Source organism: Mesoplodon densirostris, chromosome 7, assembly GCF_025265405.1.
Source record: "Mesoplodon densirostris isolate mMesDen1 chromosome 7, mMesDen1 primary haplotype, whole genome shotgun sequence".
Classification (NCBI taxonomy): domain Eukaryota; kingdom Metazoa; phylum Chordata; class Mammalia; order Artiodactyla; family Ziphiidae; genus Mesoplodon; species Mesoplodon densirostris.
In genome coordinates, this window is record NC_082667.1 from 67,137,724 (window position 1) to 67,156,908 (window position 19,185).

At 49.1% G+C, this 19,185-nt stretch overlaps 1 protein-coding gene and 1 pseudogene across 5 annotated transcripts in view; one reads left to right on the forward strand and one right to left on the reverse strand.

Moving 5' to 3' along the window:
• The window catches only part of GALNT18 (polypeptide N-acetylgalactosaminyltransferase 18), a 346,555-nt gene that overhangs the window by 252,372 nt on the left and 74,998 nt on the right, over positions 1 to 19,185 (reverse strand). The window lies entirely within an intron of this gene.
• LOC132493212 (dihydrofolate reductase-like) lies at positions 6,569 to 15,781 on the forward strand (annotated as a pseudogene).

The window sequence follows — 19,185 nt, forward strand, 5'->3', positions numbered from 1 at the left end:
CAGTCCGGGAGGATCCCACATGTCGTGGAGAGGCTGGGCCCGTGAGCCATGGCCGCTGATCCTGCGCGTCCGGAGCCTGTGCTCCGCAACGGGAGAGGCCACAACAGTGAGAGGCCCGCGTACCACAAAAAAAAGAAAAAAAGAAAAAAAAGACAGTTCCCGAACTGGAACAGTGATGTTGAGAACAAAAAAGTTCACAAAGCATTTCAGAGTTCATCAGTAAGACTTAGTTGGATGAGAGATGAGGCAGGAAAGATCGAGAGATGGCACAGAATGTGATGGCATGGATTTAATCACTGAATGGAGGGTGGAGTTATTCATGGATATGGGAGAAGCAGAAAGGGGAGAAGGCATGGGAAAAGCTGATGATTTGGCATTGAACACAGCACATGTGAGCTGTCTCTGGGACAAATCCATGGAGGTATCTATCTGGTTGGTAGCTGGAAGAGATGGAAGAAATTCCCACCTGCTTGGAGTCGAGGAAGGGTTTGGAAAAAGCTCCAGAGATAGTGTTGACATTTGCATTAAGGCCACTAGGTGTTCACTAAACCAACAGATTGTTGGAAGAGGGGAAGAGAACAGCATTCCAGGGCTAAGACTAAGGATGGAACCCCTAGACTAAGGATGGAAGAAGAATCATCTGCTTCTGCTTCCACTGTGGCTTTTCTCTGAATAAAGAAAAAGAAAACCTAGCACAGAACCTGTATTTCACTCTCTGAGGCATTTTCAGATCAAATGTCCCTTACTGGTCTGCTGCTGGGCTGGAGGGGGGCAGGGGTTTCTTGCTATGCCTGCAGATCATTTGTTTGCCTTGCAAATCTCTGGTCTGATGTAGGCAAGTCATTCCAGGATGAAAAAGGGACAATAATTATTATCCTTATGTGGTTCTGCAATTAACAGATTTCTCCTAAGTAAATGTCCACATGAGTTTCATTCAATGGAACTGTAAACAGAAGCCCACAAGCACTGCCACCATTACTGCAGTTTACCAATGAGAGGTACCAGGCCATGAGCAATGAAATATTTAAACTCCTTCAAGATTATATATATATATATATATATATATATGTATGTATGTATGTATATATATATGTATGTGTATATATATATATGTATGTATATATATATATATGTATGTATATATATATATATGTATGTATGTATATATATATACACATTTAAAAAAAATCTTAAGTCTAAATGTATTTATAAAACCAGGTTTCATTTTCTCTGTTTTGCTTTCTCAAGCAGAGTTTTCTGGGCCTAACAAATCCCCCCCACCGCCAATCTTGCATGACCCCATCAAGCCAGGCGTCTGTAATAGGCTGTCTCCTATTTACTGCCTGATGGACACTAATTACTATCTACTTGCTTTAATTGTGAGTGGTAAAAGCCTGTCAAACTCAGGCACCCTGGCCGAAGACAGACAGAAGAGTCCCTATAGTTGTCCCGGCCCAAAACACTGACATCTCTAGATGCCAGGCAGGCAGGTGGCTGAGTATTTCTTGGGCACTTTCTACATGCTGGACATGGTGCTAAGCACTTTATCTGGGTTATTTCATTAAATCTTCATGACAACCCCATCTGGTAGATCCTATGATTACCCCTATTTTACAGAGGAGGAAACTGAGACTTAGAGAATGTTATGGAAAGCCTATAAAGAGTAAGTGTCATATGAATAGAGTGTTACAGGATAATTAGCGACTAGCCAGGGGTTCAAAGAGAGGAAGGCCACCCAAGCAAACTGAACAACATGGATGAAGCCATGGAAATGAGGAAGACTACAGCTGGCCCTTGAACAATGAGAGTTTGAACTGTGCAGGTCTACTTATACCTGGATAGTTTTCCACAGTAAATGCTACAGTACTACACGATCCATAGTTGGTTGAATCTGTGGATGTGACAGACCACAGATAGAAGGGTTATCTATAAATTACAGGTGGATTAACCTGTTGTTCAAGGGTCAGCTATACTGTGTATTTGGGGAAAGGTACAGAACAGGACGGCTAAGGCACATGGTACTTAGGTAGAATTGACTAAAAATAAATCTGGGAAGGTTAGCCAAGGCCAAATTGTGAAGGGACTCAAATTTCATGCTCAAGCATTTGGGCTTCTGACTCCAGGGACTGGACAAGTAACAAAGGAGGAAAGTGAGCAGGTGTGAGACAATAAGGGGTGGTGAGGACGGTGGCAAACTGGAAGGTACACACCCTTCAGTATGTAAAAGTATTCAAATTCTTTTTTTTTTTTTGGTAAGTGTGAGCTGAATTTGGCTCTTAGAACATCAGCTTACAAACACTAATAGTGAGAAGCTGATAAGATGATTAACGAGGGAATGATGTGGTTGGATCTCTTATTTTAGAGAGCTCCTCTGGCAACAGTGTGGATGACAGGCTCTGTGGGACAAGACTGAGGGCAAGAAAACCACTGGGGAAGAAGGTGCAGGAAAGCAGCAAGAGATGATGCCAGGTAGGGCCCGGGTGATGGCAGTGGGGGGAAAAAGTAATGGATCTGAGAAGGAAGCATTAAGGAGAGAGAAACTGGCAGGACTTGAAAGCAATCAGGATGTAGGGGAGGAACAGTATGGGGGCTTCAAATATAATACCCAGGTTTGTGGTACAGACCACAGGGCAAAGACTTTTGTTAAACCCAGGGGGTAAGGGAGAAGAAGATAATGAGAGTTATTTTACACAAGCTGATGGGCAAAGCTTTGACATTTCTGCTACCAAGCGAGGCCCACAGGGCTGATATGGGTCTTGGTCAAGACACCTTGCTATCTCCATGGCTGAATAGCTGATGGGCCCACCCAAGATGTGCTCTTCAGCTACTGCAGAGGACAACCTCTGCTTTATTACAGGGGTGACCAAAAGCTCCTGGAGGTCCTAAGACTGGTGCCTATCCCCATGCTGTGCCAGGACACCCACTGATGCATGAGGTCACCAGATACTAGGTGTGATGCTAAATTTTGTGGGGCCATGACTGGGCCATAGAGTGTCCAGATATTTAATCAAACATTATTCTGGGTGTGTCTGTGAGAGTGTTCCTGGATAAGATTAATATGGAATTTGGCAAACTGAGTAAAACGGATTGTCCTCTTCTATGTGGGTGGGTCTCATCCAATCAGTTGAAGGCCTGAATAGAGCAAAAAAGCTGACCCTCCACAAGTTATAGGAAACTCCTCCTGCATTACTGTTTGAACTGGGATATCAGTCTTTTCTTGCTTTCAGACTGGGACTGAAACATTGGCTCTTCTTGGGACAGGAGTTACTGGCTTTGGAACTGGAACTATACCAGCAGCTCTCCAGCTTGCTGACTGTAGATTTGGGGGTTTCTCAGCCTCCATAAGCATGTGAGCCAATTCCTTAGAATAAATCTCTTTATTACACACACACACACACACACACACACCCTGTGGTGGTTCTGGTTTTCTGACCGATAAACCATATCAAAAAGGAGCAGGCCAGAACCCTGGCCCCTTGTCATCAGAGCTGGCTGGGCCAGCACGGGCTGCATGGAGAGTTACCTGAGTCTGAATGGGTCTAGTTCTCTCATGTAGGTTGGCCAGGAGAATATAAAACAAAGACAGGAGATGGGAGCTCCCCATTTACTGAGCACCTATTATTGTATGCTAGTCACACTGCTGGTGGCTTTTCATAGAAAATTTATTTAAGCCTCACAGCAGGCCTAAGAGTTGGGCTCAAATATCCTCACTTTGTAGACAGAGAAACAAGGTTCAGGGCTTTAGCCAGTCACACAGCTGGCCTAGATGCAAATATGATTCCATCTTACTAAAGAGCTGTGTTCTCAGCACCCTCTACCCTGCCTCCCTAGCAAAGTGCCTCCTCTAGGGATGGAAGAACAACCAGGAGTGGAGGGAGGATGAATTTGACCATAGCATGCAAACTCCAGCTTGCATAGTCTAGTCCCAAAGTCCACAGGTGCCAGTCCTTCAGGGGACGAGATTGGCCAGGCATGGGCTCATGGAGGGGTGCGATTTGATGTGTGGGACATGCGTCCCACCCAGGCGCTAATGAGTCATGCCAGCCTGGGATTCCTGGGGGACCTTGCAGCGCTGGAAGGAGTTCATCCCTGCCCTCTCTCTTTGTATCTCTGTGATCCAGGGGGTCCTGGCACCAGGATGTGGTGTCCCAGAACTGGCTGGGTACCCATGGCACAGAGTCACCAGCTCTGTCTTCACTCTGTGCTGAGCAAATCAATCTAACTTATCCAGAAGGGGATTAAGCTGGGTGCTACAGATGCGGTCAGCAATCTCCTCTAACAGGTTTACCTGTTCTGACCAAACACCAACTGCACGTGTCTGTGAGCGTGTGTATGTATGAGAGACTGTTTATAGGTGTGTGCCTGTGTATGAGTGTGTATGCCTGTGTAGCTCTCCTTGGTTTTCACACTCAGTATGGATTTTTCTACAGAAACATGCCTGCATCTTCCAGAAGGTCCTCTGAGTCCAGTCCCTGGCACTGCAGGACTCTTGGGCAGGGCAGCTGGGAGATGGCTCCAGTCCCACAGATCTACTTAAATCCCACATGAGCAGCTTTTCCTGGAGCCCAGGCCTTCCTCATTTGTCAGGAACTCCCCCCTCCTCCCGGGGGCAGACTCATTCACATGCAAAGCCCCTCACAGAAAGGCCAGGCCAGCCAGAGAGGAACATTACAGAGTTCAAGCTCGCTCTGCTTGCAGGCACCACAGGCCAATAAATCGAAGACAAGGTGCTGAGGCAAGGGATACGACTTTATTTGGAAAGCCGGCAGACTGAGAAGATGGCAGACTAAAGTCTCAAAATAACCATCTTATCGGGGTTTGCATGCCAGTTTCTTTTATAGCACAGAGAGGGGGAGGAAATGAGGAAGTAAAGTAAGAAGGCCATACGTTTTGCAAATATCCCCTGGAATGGCCAGCCTCGGGGAGGGGATGTGTTAATTTCTTCTGTCTTGCAGCCATCCACAGGTGGACAGGGTCTGGATGTTTCCCTGATCAAAGGCATTTTGGTTTAACATTCAGGCAGGGGGCAGGGTTCCCCAAGGCAGGCCATTATGTATAGACAGTATCCTTTTAGTGAACAAAAGCAATGGGAAGCAAAGGTTAAAGCAAAAGAAACAGATCCAACATGTAGTCAGATTTGGCTCTTCCCTGTTACAGGAGAAGCCTGGAGAGGTCAAATTCCAGCCCTAAAATGGGCAGGGCCGGGAACTAGCTCCCTGCCACCTTCATATCTGCTCAATTACTTAAGGCAATTTTTAAAGGAAATGGACAAACGCCCTCCCTCCGCAGGTAACACGAAGATAGACCCTTTCTCTCGGCTGCTGCTGCCGGGGCGGCCCTATTTCTGCCACCAGGAGATGCCTTCAAGGTGTGGACTCTCTCAGCAATATCAGGGCAATATCAACTGAACCCAAAACCAAACAGCACTCTGAACAGACATACTCAATGTGCAAATGGGCAAGACAGGCCCATAAGCTTTGCTATCCGGGGTGCCTTTTCAGTTTACCCTTCTGGAAGACAACCTGCTCAAAAAAATTGTGCTGCAGGCATCTTACTGAGGAAGAGGAGTGGCAGGGGCTTCCCTGGTGGCGCAGTGGTTGAGAGTCCACCTGCCAATGCAGGGGACACGGGTTCGTGCCCCGGTCCGGGAAGATCCCACATGCCGCGGAGCGGCTGGGCCCGTGAGCCATGGCCGCTGAGCCTGCGCATCCGGAGCCTGTGCTCCGCAACGGGAGAGGCCACGACAGTGAGAGGCCCGCGTACCGCAAAAAAAAAAAGAAAAAAAAAGTAGTGGCAGCCCATTGACCATTTAGTTGTGAAGCTCTCACAGGCCGCACGGAGCTAGGATTTGAGACAGAGGTCCCGACCACCGTTCTCTGCTGCCCACCACCTGGACTAAATCACCTGTGGGGTCCTTCAGAGTTCACAACCCAAGGCCACACTGGTCAGTTGTGCCAGCCTGCAGAGAGCACGCACACGCTCTTGTCAATCAACACTGCAAACAACATTGCAATCAACGTTGCATCACCCAACATTGCTGGGTGCTGACTGGAAGCTCAGCCTGGGGCTGCCAACTCCCAGTTCCTGGGAAAGACCTGAGGAGATGAAGCAGAGTTGGAGGGGGCAGAGCCGGGGATGGGAAGCCGAGGGGCGGGAGCCTAAGAGGGCCTCTGGGGCCTCGAGGAGGTGAGGGCGTGGCCAAGTCACTCACAGAGGATGGCACATGATGCCCATGTCCACTCCGAGCTGGGCACGCTCTGAGGACGTGACTCCAGCCAGCTGCAGCCCTTGCCCAGGGCCATCGCTGTACCTCTCACGCCTCCTGAACACAGGCACTGGGGCAGAAAGAGAAAACACTACACATAGATTTATCTCAAATATGTACAAACCCACTGCTGCCTTCAGCAAAGACTAGGGAGGCTGGAAGCCAATCGTGGTTTCTAATAAACAACTGAGGCATTACGGCGTATGGGCTTTGAGAAAATCCTGCAGAAAGCCCCATCCAGGGGCCTCTCAGAGCCCTTCCCAGCAACATGTGGGAGGGGCTTGGGAATCATCCAGCTGCACCATGCCTGCCCAGCCCCCCTCCTGCCCCCTCACCCCTCCTGCCCTGCAGGAAGAAGCTCTGGCTGGCCTGTGCGTGCCTGTACAGGAGCATCCACCCTGCACGCATATCCCTGCTGCTCACTCTCCATTTGCACCCTCTCAAGAGTCCACTCTTCGCTCTTCCCTGCCAGGCTCTGTTCCCTGGAAGGAGGCTGCTGCCTATAGCATCACCCAGCCTCCCTTGGTAGGGCTCAGCCAGTGGGAGGCACGGCAGAAAATCAGAGCCTAAGAGGAGAATGGTGGGGGGACCCATCTCTGGCAGTAGCCATGTCCTTCTGTGACTATCGCTCCTGCCAGGCTGCATCACTTCCAAGACTCAGGCTCTCTCCTACCTTGGTAACATTATTTCTTCCCTTGTTCCACCAGCCCTAGGTGTGGCAGAGCTTCCTCGCATTTTGAGTCTCTAGACACCGCACCATTCTTGACCTTTAACTCCATCCTTACCTCTTCGTTAAGGCCTCTCTATGTGAAACAATGGGGAAGTCGTGATTTGTGCCAGTTCCCTTCTGATTGGTATGAAAGTACATGTCTATATGATGCACGTGTGTGTGTGAGTGTGGGTACAGGCAGGCTATATACACGTTCAGCCCTGTGCGTGCATCCCGACACATGCACATGACTCAGCTTTTCCCTGAACTTCCAAGGCTGACAGAAGGAAACCATCTGTGGGCGTCCATCTCTGTATCCCAGAACTCCCTGTACCTACTCCCATCCTGAGGCCGTTTTGAAATGTTTAGTCCAGGTCTCTGCCTGACCCTACTCGACGGTAAACTCCTTGAGCGCAAGGAAAGAAGGGGGAGTGGGAGACAGCAGGAAGGAGGAAGGGAGACGAAAGGAGAGAGGAGCAGAAGAAAAAGCTGACCATCATGCATTGAATACCTGCTATGGAGCCATTTCTCTATTCTAAAGACCATGCAGATAATCAGTCTCATTTTACAAGTGGGAAGCCAGGGCTCAAAGGTCAGGGGTAACAATTCAAAAACCACACAGCTAACGAGCAGTGGAGAATCATTCAACCGCAGGTGAGTGCAGGCCCTGCCCCATCCCAGCCCACCGTGCTGTTTTGTTGTCCCCCCATCAGGACCATAGTTACAGCCAAATAGTAGGTGCTCAATCAATGTTTGTAAAACTGAACTGAATCTGAGAAGGAAATCCAGTGGCATGCTTAAGTCCAAAGAGAACGCTCACAGTCCTGGAGAGGGCCAACCTGCTCAAGGCCTGAGCTCAGGTCATCTTGAACAACACACAGATGGTGTCGGTGGCTGCAGTCCTACAGAAAACACCAGGGCTTCCCCGGAGCTGCTTCGAGGCTGGTCCTTAGTCAAAGCCAGGGTGTTGGTAAGTTGCCAGACAAGGGCTTTCTGATGGTCAGATACATGGTTGAGAATCAGAGCATCCGGAGAATTGAGCTGCTAACACATCCCTCAGCCTACCCTCTGAGCAAGGCTGGGGTGGGAACTCAACGGCAGATAATTTGCAGACAGTCTATGTCACAGATAGAAACTGAAATGCCAGGTAACTAAGTAGACAGCAATGAGGATGTTTAATAATTATAATAATAATGATAACTAGACATCCTCTGAAGGTCAGATGGCTCAAAGTTTGGGATCTGTTCAAGGGCCAAAGTGGGGCCTGGGAACACCTGCTCCATCAGAGTGACCAGATGTCATCCTGGTCCCTTGTCTACCCCTGCTACTCCCCAGCCATTAGTTAACTTCTAGGCCCCTAAAAATCTTGCGGTTGTCTGGCCTCAGAAGTACCTGCCTATCTTGCCAAAACTAGCAAGAGCTGCTGCTGAGCTGCCCGCAGGAAGAAGCTCCATCTTCACAGCAACCCTAAAGTGTGATATATAGTGACTAGAGGAAAAACTGAGGCTAGGCCAATTTGCCAGCAGTCACACAGCTGGCAAGTGATGGAATGGGATTCAAACCCAGGTCTGCCCTGTTCCAAATCCTGCCATCTTCGCCACACCCAATGATGCCAATGCCGTCCAATCCCATTCAAATGCCACAGTGCTCCTTATCCCCAAAGTAGAAGCATGTAGGTCTCCCTAAGGAGCCACTGGGAGGGAGGTGACAGTGGCTCAGAGACAGACACGGAACATCTCCAGATCGGCAGAGCCGGCCCCCACGGAACTGAGTCAGGGCTCACTGTGGGCACCCTGATCTCTCCGCAATGCCAGCTCTCCACAACAGCTATTTATAAACCTCATTTGTACAAACAGGACAGCATATTCTGGCTTTTTTTCCGGCACTTTAAATAACTAAGTTATGGATGATGGAAACAGAATGGAAATGTTATCCAATCCCAGGTTTGCCCGGGCGCATGTCTATATATCCGATAGCTTCTCCTGCTGCCACTTCTAATAGACTCCTCTCCTCTCTGCCTCATTATCTCCTGCTCTCCTTTGTGCTCCTAAACAAAGGCAAGGTGGGCCCACAGCCAGGGCTTGCTTACCCCCGACCTGGAAGAGGGAGCAGCCATGCTCCCAGGCCCCTCAGGACATGACAGTACAAAGACCTAACATGGATTGAGCCCTTACTAGGTGCCAGCACTGTACGTTGTCTCATTCAATCCTCATCATTCCCCATGCTATGACCCCTATTTTACAGATAAGGAAACAGGCTTAGAGAGGTCAAGCAGCTTGCCCAAGGTCACACAGCTGGAACGTGATGAAGCCGAGACGCAAACTGGGGCAACCTGACCCTGGCATCCAGGCCTTTGACTATAGCCAGTTGGTTCGGGCCCCTGGCCACAGCTAGTCAACCCTAACAAACCCCAGTGGTGATCCCTAACACCAAGGTAATGGCTCCCAAGGGAGGCCAATATTCAAAGAGGCAGAGGATGACCATGGGATCTCCCAGGGCCCTCTGCAAGGCAAATCTGGAGGCACTGAGCCCATGGCAGGTGTAATATGAAAGGACAGCTCTGACCAGCCATTTGGTCTCACCCTTACCCTTAGTAATGGTTTTCAATCATTCATTTAGTCAGTCATTCAACAAACATTTGCGGAATATCTACTCCATGCCAGACCCGGTGCTGGGTGCCGCTGATGCAAAGGTAAAGATGACACAGTGTTGTCCTCAAGATGCTCAGCCAGACAGGAAGACAGATGAGAACGTGGTGGCCGAGTCAAAGGCACCCACACGCCCAACGAGGTGCAGAACTATCCCTGCCCAAGACGTGCAATTGTCATCCTACTGCCATTCCGTATGACTTGAAAACTTCCATCTTTTCCCCAATCCATCTTCTTTCCCCCTGGCATTTCCCTTGTTTTTTTTTTTTGTTTGTTTGTTTTTTGCGGTACGCGGGCCTCTCACTGTTGCGGCCTCTCCCGTTGCAGAGCACAGGCTCCAGACGCGCAGGCCCAGCGGCCATGGCTCACAGGCCCAGCTGCTCCGCAGCATGTGGGATTCTCCCGGACCGGGGCACGAACCCGTGTCCCCTGCACCGGCAGGTGGACTCCCAACCACTGCGCCATCAGGGAAGCCCCCTTGTTTTAATTAGTAGACAAATAGAACCTGTGCAATCCTTGCAGGCTTCTTGATGAGTTCTCCATGCTGTGCTTACAAATGCAACTGCAGACAGATTGCTCCTGCCACCTATCCAGGGAGATATGCTGGTGGCCTTTAAATGTTTGATTCTGTTGATGCTCCTTATGCAGCAGGGCCACATAATGAGTCTGCCAGAATCTTCTTCAGTGTGGGAGGAAAACAGCTCAATGCAGTGGAAACAACATGGGGTGGGGAGCCAGCAGGCCTGGTTCGGGTCCTGGCTTTGCCATTGTCTTCTGAGGGACCCCAGGCAAGGCTGTTAACTTCTCTGAACCTCCATTTCCTCATCTTTAAATAGAGGAGATTGGATGAGGCACTCCACCAGGTCCCTTCCAAAGTCCCAGAGAGCATCACTGTGGCTCTCAGCCCACAGCCCGGTGCTTTCTATATAACACAAAAGAATGTGTGAAGAATTCTGTTGGTGAGGCAGACCCTGGCCCCAGCAGCTGGAGACTTGGGCACTCTGGTACCTGGATAAAAGCATGAGATTCTGAGCGGGCAGACCTGGGCACTCCTGGTTCTGCCACAGAGCAGCTCTGGAACACTGGGCGAGTCAGTGAACTTAAAGGAGCCTCAGTTTACTCATCGGTAATATGATGACAACAATACTTTCTTCGTTGGGTTGATGTGAAAATTCATTTGAAATAATGTGATTGTTGGCATATGGCAAAGCTCTGGGGGCAGTCTCCTGAGCCATTTTTTTCTGTGTTGCCTCTGTTGTCCTACGGGGCCAAGTTCCGATGTCCTAGGGCTGACCCCTTGTTCCCCTGGGCCCCAATTTCCAGGGCTGGGCCCTGAGCCAGTGCAACTCCTCAGGGAGCAGACCCCTGCTCTGCCCCAGCCGGATGGCTAGGCCCAGCTGCCACTGGCCGGACCTTCTGAGCTCCCACAGAAGGTCCTGCGAGGTCCGCCTGGCCAACTGGTACGCAGTTACTTCCTCCTTGGAAGTGCGGGTACTGCCTACTGGCAGATGTGTTCCAGACCTCTTCTGCCACCTCGGTGACCCAGGCCCACCCAACCTGACCCGTGAGTGCATTTCCTGCCTGGCCCACTTCTTCACTCTGTTTCTACCCTGGGGACCATGTACCATGCTGGGCTCTGCCCTGCTCCCTGCTCACTCAGAAACATGCGTTTCTGCCCATTCCCTCACTTCCTGCAACTGCTTCTGGAGTGCCCAGAAGCGTCACATGAAATCACCAGGAAGGCCTTTACCATGTGGAGAGTATAGTCCCTCCCCAAGGAGCTCCAAGCCCCTCACCCACATCCTGTCCAAACACATACACAGAAACTCATGGGTTGGTCCAAGCAAGCTGGTCTTTCAATCTCCATTCCCTCTCCAACTATTCTGGACTATTCTTTGAAGGAGTCTGTACAGGGAAAGACCTGAATTATCAAGACCTTGGGCTAGACTGGGCCCATGGAAAAGACCGCCCAGCAATAAGAATAAGAAAAGGCTTCATTTATGGAGTTCCAGGCACTTTATATATATTACCTTGTTGAACTTGACCCAACAACTCAGTGACACAGGTACTGCTCTCACCTTTATTTTACCGAAGACAATCAGACCGGTTAGCAAAGTTCCCAAGATCGTAACAACACTAGGTACCAGGCCAGGCTGTCCAGCAGGGTCTGCCCCAAGGCCCAGTGCTAAGCCACGTTGCTGTCCCACCTCCCAAGGGAGGCAAGGCAGGCTAACCTGGCAGGGCGGGGAGAAGAGGAAGGGGAGCACAGCTTCCCTTCCTTTGTCTTCCATCATCACTCAAGACCTGATTGGACACTGATGTTCTGGTCTCTGCTAATTCCTGCCTTCCCTACATCAGGTTCTTCCTCTATAGCTCTTTTGTCGAGAAAACCAGCCAAGACCTTCAGCAATTCCAAACCTTGGAAAGGAAGATAGAGACAAAGGGAAAAGTCCCCTGGTTCCCTGCATGCCACTTAGATGGATCACAGCTAGAGAGATTCTCCAAAGACAAGGCTTTACAGAGTTTGCTAAGGGGGTTCAGCAAAACGATGTTTTGCTTCATACATGGTGGTCACACACAGGGCTTCTTTCACCACCACTGTGGCTTGTTCAATTCCTTCAAGGCAGAACTGTGTGTCAGGAAAGAACAGGGCTTGGCCAAAGCCAGTCAGCATCATTACCTAAACTTCTTTACTTTCCTGGAATGCATGCGAAGCCCATGCCCCCTGGATCTCCCAGGTCGTCTCATGCAGTTACATTCACTCTCTACAGTGAAGGCTCGCTATGGGTCAGGCATTGTTGTAAGTGCTTCATCAATATTAACTCAGCCAATCGTTCTAACGACTCTGGGGGAATAGGTGCTACTATTAGTCCTATTCCAAAAATAAGGAAACTGAGGACAGAGAGGTTGTATAACTTGCCCAAGGTCACACAGCTAGTAAGGGGCAGAACTGTGATTCAAACCCAGACAGTCCAGTGCCACAGTCTGTATGTTTAACCACTGTGCTACCCCAGTCTGCATTTGCTAGGGATCATTCCATACACAAACAAAGGCAGATATATCATTATACATTTATAACACTTTTTAAATGGATTGCCAAGTCAGAGAAAAAAAATCCCTTCTCTAACCATGTTTCTTAGGAGAGAGTTTAGAAATTGTGGTCACCCAGAGACAGGTGATCACGTTTTGAAGGGGAAAACATTTTGTAGGTCTGCATGGTGTCTAGACAGAAAGCTGAAGAGAAAGGATTTGTCCATGTGCATCTCCAGGGCTGCCCAGGGAAGAGGAGCATGATTTGAGGTGACAGCTCCTACTGATTAGTCAGAAATAGCCCAGCCGTGGAGGAGAGCCAGGCACGAGGCTGGCCAGGGCTGGAAGAAAGAGCTTTTAAAGCAATGCTGCCCAAAACCGAGTTCTTGGACTTCCTGCATCAGGGTCACCTGAGGATTTTGTTACAAACGCAGATTCAAAACCTTACCCCAGACCCATGAATGGGAATCTCTGGGGAGGGGAGGAGGAAGGAATGGGAGGGGTTATAACCCCCAACGCTGAATCTATAACAAGACCCCCGGGGGTTCTGATGACAGGGAAGTTTGGAATCCTCTGCTGTAAAACCTGACGTCTCTCTTTGCCGTAAGGGTCTATGCCCCATGCATCCTCGGGAAATACGACTGGGCCACCAGAATAAACCATGCGCTACAGCCCAGCCCCAGATACACGGCGGAGTATGATCTGATACTGATATAATATATTAACCTCAGTCATAAGCGCTACTGATTATTGGCATTTACTGCATGCCAGACACTGCTAGTGCTTTCCCAGTCTTATTTGTGCTCATTCTCATCACAGCCTTGTGCTGTAGTTGTGGTCAACCTTGATTCGCTGATGATGAAGTTAAGGCTTAGAGAGTCTGGGTGACTAGCTCAGGGCTACACGAAAAGCAAGCAGTGGAGATGGAATTCAAACCCATTCTGTCACTTTGACTGTTCTGGCTCTGAGCACAAGGTCAGTGCTGCAAGCAGGCCACCCTCTGCCATCACCCCCAGGGCCACACTGGGGCTGGGAAGGCCACCGGGTGAGGAAGCTGCTTTTCCAGATGCACATCCATTTCAGCCGATCCCCCAGGGGCATCTGTCCCCCTATTTTTGACACCAGCCAACGTGCTGGGCCAATACCAGCTCCATGAGGCCCGAGTCTGCAGGACGGGAGAGGCCAGGGTGTCATCACCTGAGGCAAACACCTTGATGCTGGAAAAAACAAGCCTGAGGCCCCAGAGCCTGAGAGGCTCCTCTGGGGACCTCACACAGCTTGCCTTCTGCTCATGGAATGGTGTCCGCTGACCTGAGGGGGAATCCTCACTTCCGAGATGTGTGCCTCAGGAAGGCTGCTCAGCCTTTCTGCAAATCTATAAATGGTGACGATGACCACGGCCTCATTGGGTGTCTGGGAGGATTAAAGTTGACCATATGGAAGAGGTGCTTTCCTGGCCCCTAGACTACACACTGTAGGTGCTCAGACCTCCCCTGCTTTCTCCTCCTGTTGCCTTCTTTAATTTCTTGGTATCATCCCCATCTGGACAACGCTGCCAGATCTCCTACCCCAGCCCTCAGGACAGAAATTCCAAGAACCTGGGGACTCCTTTGCTGGCAGGGGTACCCCACATCCGCCCACCCTCCCACCGTCAGAGCTCTGGAGGCCCTCAGCCTTCCTGTTTACTCAGCCCAGGATGTAGGCTTCCCAGCGGCAGGGCCGTAACTGTCTTGCTCTGTGCTCTTTCCCTGGGCTAGGAGAGTGCCCGGCAGGGAGTAGGTGTTCAGTTCATGCTGAATGAATGAATTCAATCATCTGACAAAAGGGGACTGTGCATCGGCTCTGCGCAGGGCCCAGCGCTGATAACAAACCCATCTGGAGCTTGTGCTTCTGCCCTCACATCTGACATCCAGGCTCCCTCTCAAGGGCTCCAGACTGATGGAAGGTGCCTTCCTACCCACCGTGCTCCTCTTGCCCCGAAGTGCGGCTAAGTCAGCAGTGGAGCCTCACTCTTCTTCTCCCTTCCCTTTTGTCCTGGGGACAAACCTCCCCGAGAGAGATGCTCAGACCATGGCCTCCTGGAACTTGCCATGTAGGCCCAGGGTTGGAGCTAAACCCAGAGGCCTCTCCTGAGGAGGAAGCAAGTAGCCGTCTCTTGGTCTGGCCACCCCTCCAGAGAGCTGTCCTGACACAATCTTACTGCTCACATCCTCCTACAGGAAAATCCACTTTCAAGACAGGAAGAGACACAGGCCTGAGCCAGAGAAGCCTCACGCTCACCTCTCAGAAGGCCCCAGGAGGACCCAGCTCCAACAGTGGAAACACCAAGCAGTCGTGAGGTTGGATTGCTAGGAGCACAGAGGGAAGCTGTCCACAGGGAAGCCTGAGAAGGGTTCCGGGACCCCTGGCTGCCCACCAGTGAACTAATGGATCCATCTCAACTACTTCAGTTTATTTACTGATCATTAAAGACTCTCTTCAAACGCTGGAAGAAGAAAAATTTCATGCCAAGCTGGTGGGTAATCCCCGTGTTGGTGTGACGTGCTAGCTCGGAAGTATTTTCTGCTGCTGTCGTGGTTCATCCGCTAAACTGCATTGTTGCTGGGTCCCAGAACACGGACATAGGCAAGAACAGGGACCTGCCCTGGCCCCAGCTCAGGAAAGAATACAGGTATTTCCAAAGATTGACCACAACCTCTTCAGTAGAAGGCAAACAGAATTTGGTGCTTATGGGCAGGAAAACCTGTTCTCCATTCCAGAGAAGATCGACCTTTAAAGGACACAATTAATATAGTTCTCAGTAGAGAACTCAAGGAACCTCCACAGGGAGCTCATTTTCTTGCCAAAAGTCTGGATGATGCCTTAAAACTTATTGAGCAATCAGAATTAACAAATAAAGTGGACATGGTTTGGATAGTGGGACGCAGTTCATAAGGAAGCCATGAGCAGGCCAGGCCATCTTAGACTATTTGTGACAAGGATCATGCAGGAATTTGAAAGTGACACAATTTTTCCAGAAATTGATTTGGAAAAATACAAACTTCTGCCAGATATCCAGGTGTTCCTTCTGATGTCCAGGATGAGAAACGCATTAAGTACAAAGTTGAAGTAAATGAAAAGAACAATTAATGTGAAAGTGTTTTCTGATCTATTTCAAGCCTCCTCCTGCCCCCCCCCAAAATTACATATTTTTTGTTGTAGAGATTTTTGTTGACTTTAGATCTATGGATAATTATTTCTAAGCAAAGTACTTTTATTCCCCATTAATCTTAACTAGACTGTATCAGATACCATTTGTGAAACATTTCTTTGCTGTAACTGCCTGAATGCCCATCAAGAGTCAAGAATAGGTGACCAGCACCTGCCTAGGGTAGAACATCTACCAAGGCAGCCCAAAGTGGGAGAGTCCCCTGGTAGCATGAGCTGAAACCAGAGCCTATAGAGCTAGGAGCTAGGCAGATGGGTCCAAACGTCAGAAATGGATTATAAACAGAAAAGCTAGCATTCAGTTATTAAAATTAGATCAAAAGAGGGACTGTGGGGCTTCCCTGGTGGCGCAGTGGTTGAGAGTCTGCCTGCCGATGCAGGGGACACGGGTTCGTGCCCCGGTCCAGGAAGATCCCACATGCCGCAGAGCGGCTGGGCCCGTGAGCCATGGCCGCTGAGCCTGCGCGTCCGGAGCCTGTGCTCCGCAACGGGAGAGGCCACAACAGTGAGAGGCCCGCGTACGACTAAAGAAAAAAAAAAGAGGGACTGTGAATTACTTTATATCACACTTCTTAAAAAAATTCTGTTCACTCAGACCAGGAGTCAATAAGTTGAAAACTCCAGGATATTCCACAGGGATAGTAAAGAGACAGGTATGAGACTACCTTTTCGGTGGTTAAAGGAGAAGGTCTGAGACCTTAAAAAACTTTGTTTCTGATCTTCAATGAGATTGCATGGGATGTTACAATGATAGAACAAGAACTGGCTGCTCTTTAGAAAAAAGAATAATCTAATATCAAGCATAATGGCTAAAATTAAAACTTCAAAGAGGTAATAAATTGAGAATGAATATTGCTAGAAACCAAAATTAGTAAGTTAGAAACTAAACTTCACAGAATTAAAAAATGAAAATTAAAACATGTTTTACCCATCACATTAGCGAAGATTTAGATTAAGTATCCAAAAAAAAGAAAAACAGCATTTTCTGCCTTATAAATTGGTACAACTTTTTAGAGTGTAAGTTAGCAATATCAATTAAAATTCAAAATATTCTGGGTTTGGACCCAGAACTTCCACTTCCAGAAATTAATCCTGAACAAAGAAATGGACCCAAGAGTATTTGTTGCAACTTTTTTTTTTCAAACTTGGAAACAGCCCAAATGTTGATTAATAAGAAATACCAACCAATATGTCTATAAAATGTAACATCTGCAGCAGCTAAAAAGAGTGAAGTACTGACAGAAAAACGCCCAAAACTGCTAAGTAAAAGAAGCAAATTGTGTATAATACTTAAAATGTTTAATAAATGTTCATGTGTGGGAAAAAGCATGCTGCAAACTGTTAAAAAAAAAAAAAAAAGAAGAAAAGAAAAGCCAGAAGAAAAGCTATGTCTGGATCTTAGGGAGCAAAACAGAACAGAACAAAACCAGAGCACCAAAGTGTTAGCAGGTGCTGCCAAAAGAGGGGTCGGAAATAAAAAAGACAGCGTCTCAGGCTACCAAGGAAGTCGATGGTGGACCAGAATTTTCTTTACACAAACGTGACGTATGGCTTTGGGACACAGCACCTGGCAGAGACGAGGGGCACCTCTATTCTCAGTACCAACCCCAGGGAGGGTAGAAGAGGGCACTGGGCCAGGGACCAGAAAGCCATGGTGGCAATGCAGCCCAGCCCTTCCCAAGCTGGGCAACCTTGGATGAGGGGCTTAACCTCTCTGGGTCTCTGTTTCCTTCTCTGAAAACTGAAGGAGTTGGACTAGATTATCCTAAACACATTTTGTGGTGCCATAAACTCTTTTTCACTTCCATGTCAACATTTTAGACAGTTCTGCCATCTTCTCCAGCACTGAGACGGTGTCCTTGTAACCTTGGCAAAGGGCCCTGGAAGGTGCGTGATAACTGTTTCTCTGCCTCGTTGCTATGGAAACTTGCAACTCTTACATCCCTGGTGCTAGGACAATAGCCTGCCTGGAACTCCTGGGTGGTTTAGGTTTGTTTTGTCCACATGCATTGTAGGTGCACTGAAGTTTTCCCAGAGCTGAAGGTGGTGGCTTGCTGATATGAGTCACTGACGTTCCCCCTTTAATTACCAAGTTTCACTAGAAAGCTTGGGATCGTGACAATCGCATTAGCAGCGCTGATGCCGCACCGAGGGGCTCCCACAATTAGCGGACCCCTAGGCCCTGAAAACTGATCCCTGATCTGCCTTCTGCAGGCTTCCCTTGGCTTGCTGTGAGACTTCGGGGTGACCCTTTATTACTTTCCTGCCACCTCTAATGAGACATACACTTCAAAAAGTTGCCCTCAGCAAGCACTGAAAGATACAGCAGCACCTCTGTGAGACTCCCTCTGATCATGAAAACACATCAACTCAGCAGACACGTGTGTCAGAAAGCAGGTCTTCTAGTGCCCAAACAGAAACGTGTAATCGGCAGAAAGGCTGCTGATGGCGGTGCTGTATACTCAAATTCTGTTTTGTCAGAGAGGGAAAACGGGTTAGAAAATCCTCCCCGTCTATAGTAACCCTATAAAATGCATCAGATTTGCTCCAAGGTTTCTGCAATGTTACAACTCTCTTTTCAATAGCGGTAGTGAATTTGGAAACCAGAAATGTGATCATTGAGGCATGCCGCCTGGCTCCTGACGAAACAGAGCAAGCAACAGGCTTCCTGGCTTGCCCACATCTAGTCCTGAGACCGCAACGTTCCCCACTGGCTGAGATTAATGGGGTGACACTGTGGCTGCCAACATTTCTCACTGTCACACTCTGCACCTACAAGCTCTTTCATCCTCCCTCCCCAAACAGGGCAACCTGCCACCGCCTGAATAATTGCCTGCATTTATTTCCACGCATGTTTCACACGCAGAATCAACCCCAACTCCTCTAGCTCTCTCACCTTCCCATACCTGATTGGTCACCAAGTCTTCCTCAAACTCCACCTCTATTTCCTCCACTACTGTGCTAGTTCCCACCCACGGCCTTTCTCACCTGCACTCATCCAGTCATCTCCCAGCTGGACTCCTTGCCTTCAGCCTTACCCTCTCCAAGCCATCCTCCACCAGAGTGGTCTTTCTAAACCGCAGATCTCATCATGCCACGCTACTTACTGTTCTTCCGTGGCTCTCCAAGGCTTGCACCATCAAGTCGTAATCCATAAGCCCGACATATAAGGCCCTTCCTGCACTGGCCCCACCCCCAGGCCACCACTGTGGGAACAGTTCTTCATCTAGCCCAACCCCCCTCCTCTTAAAACCTTCCCTCACCCCCTCTCTACCCTACAGGATAGAGCAAGTCATAGCCACCTCTGTGCTACCATAGCAACCTGG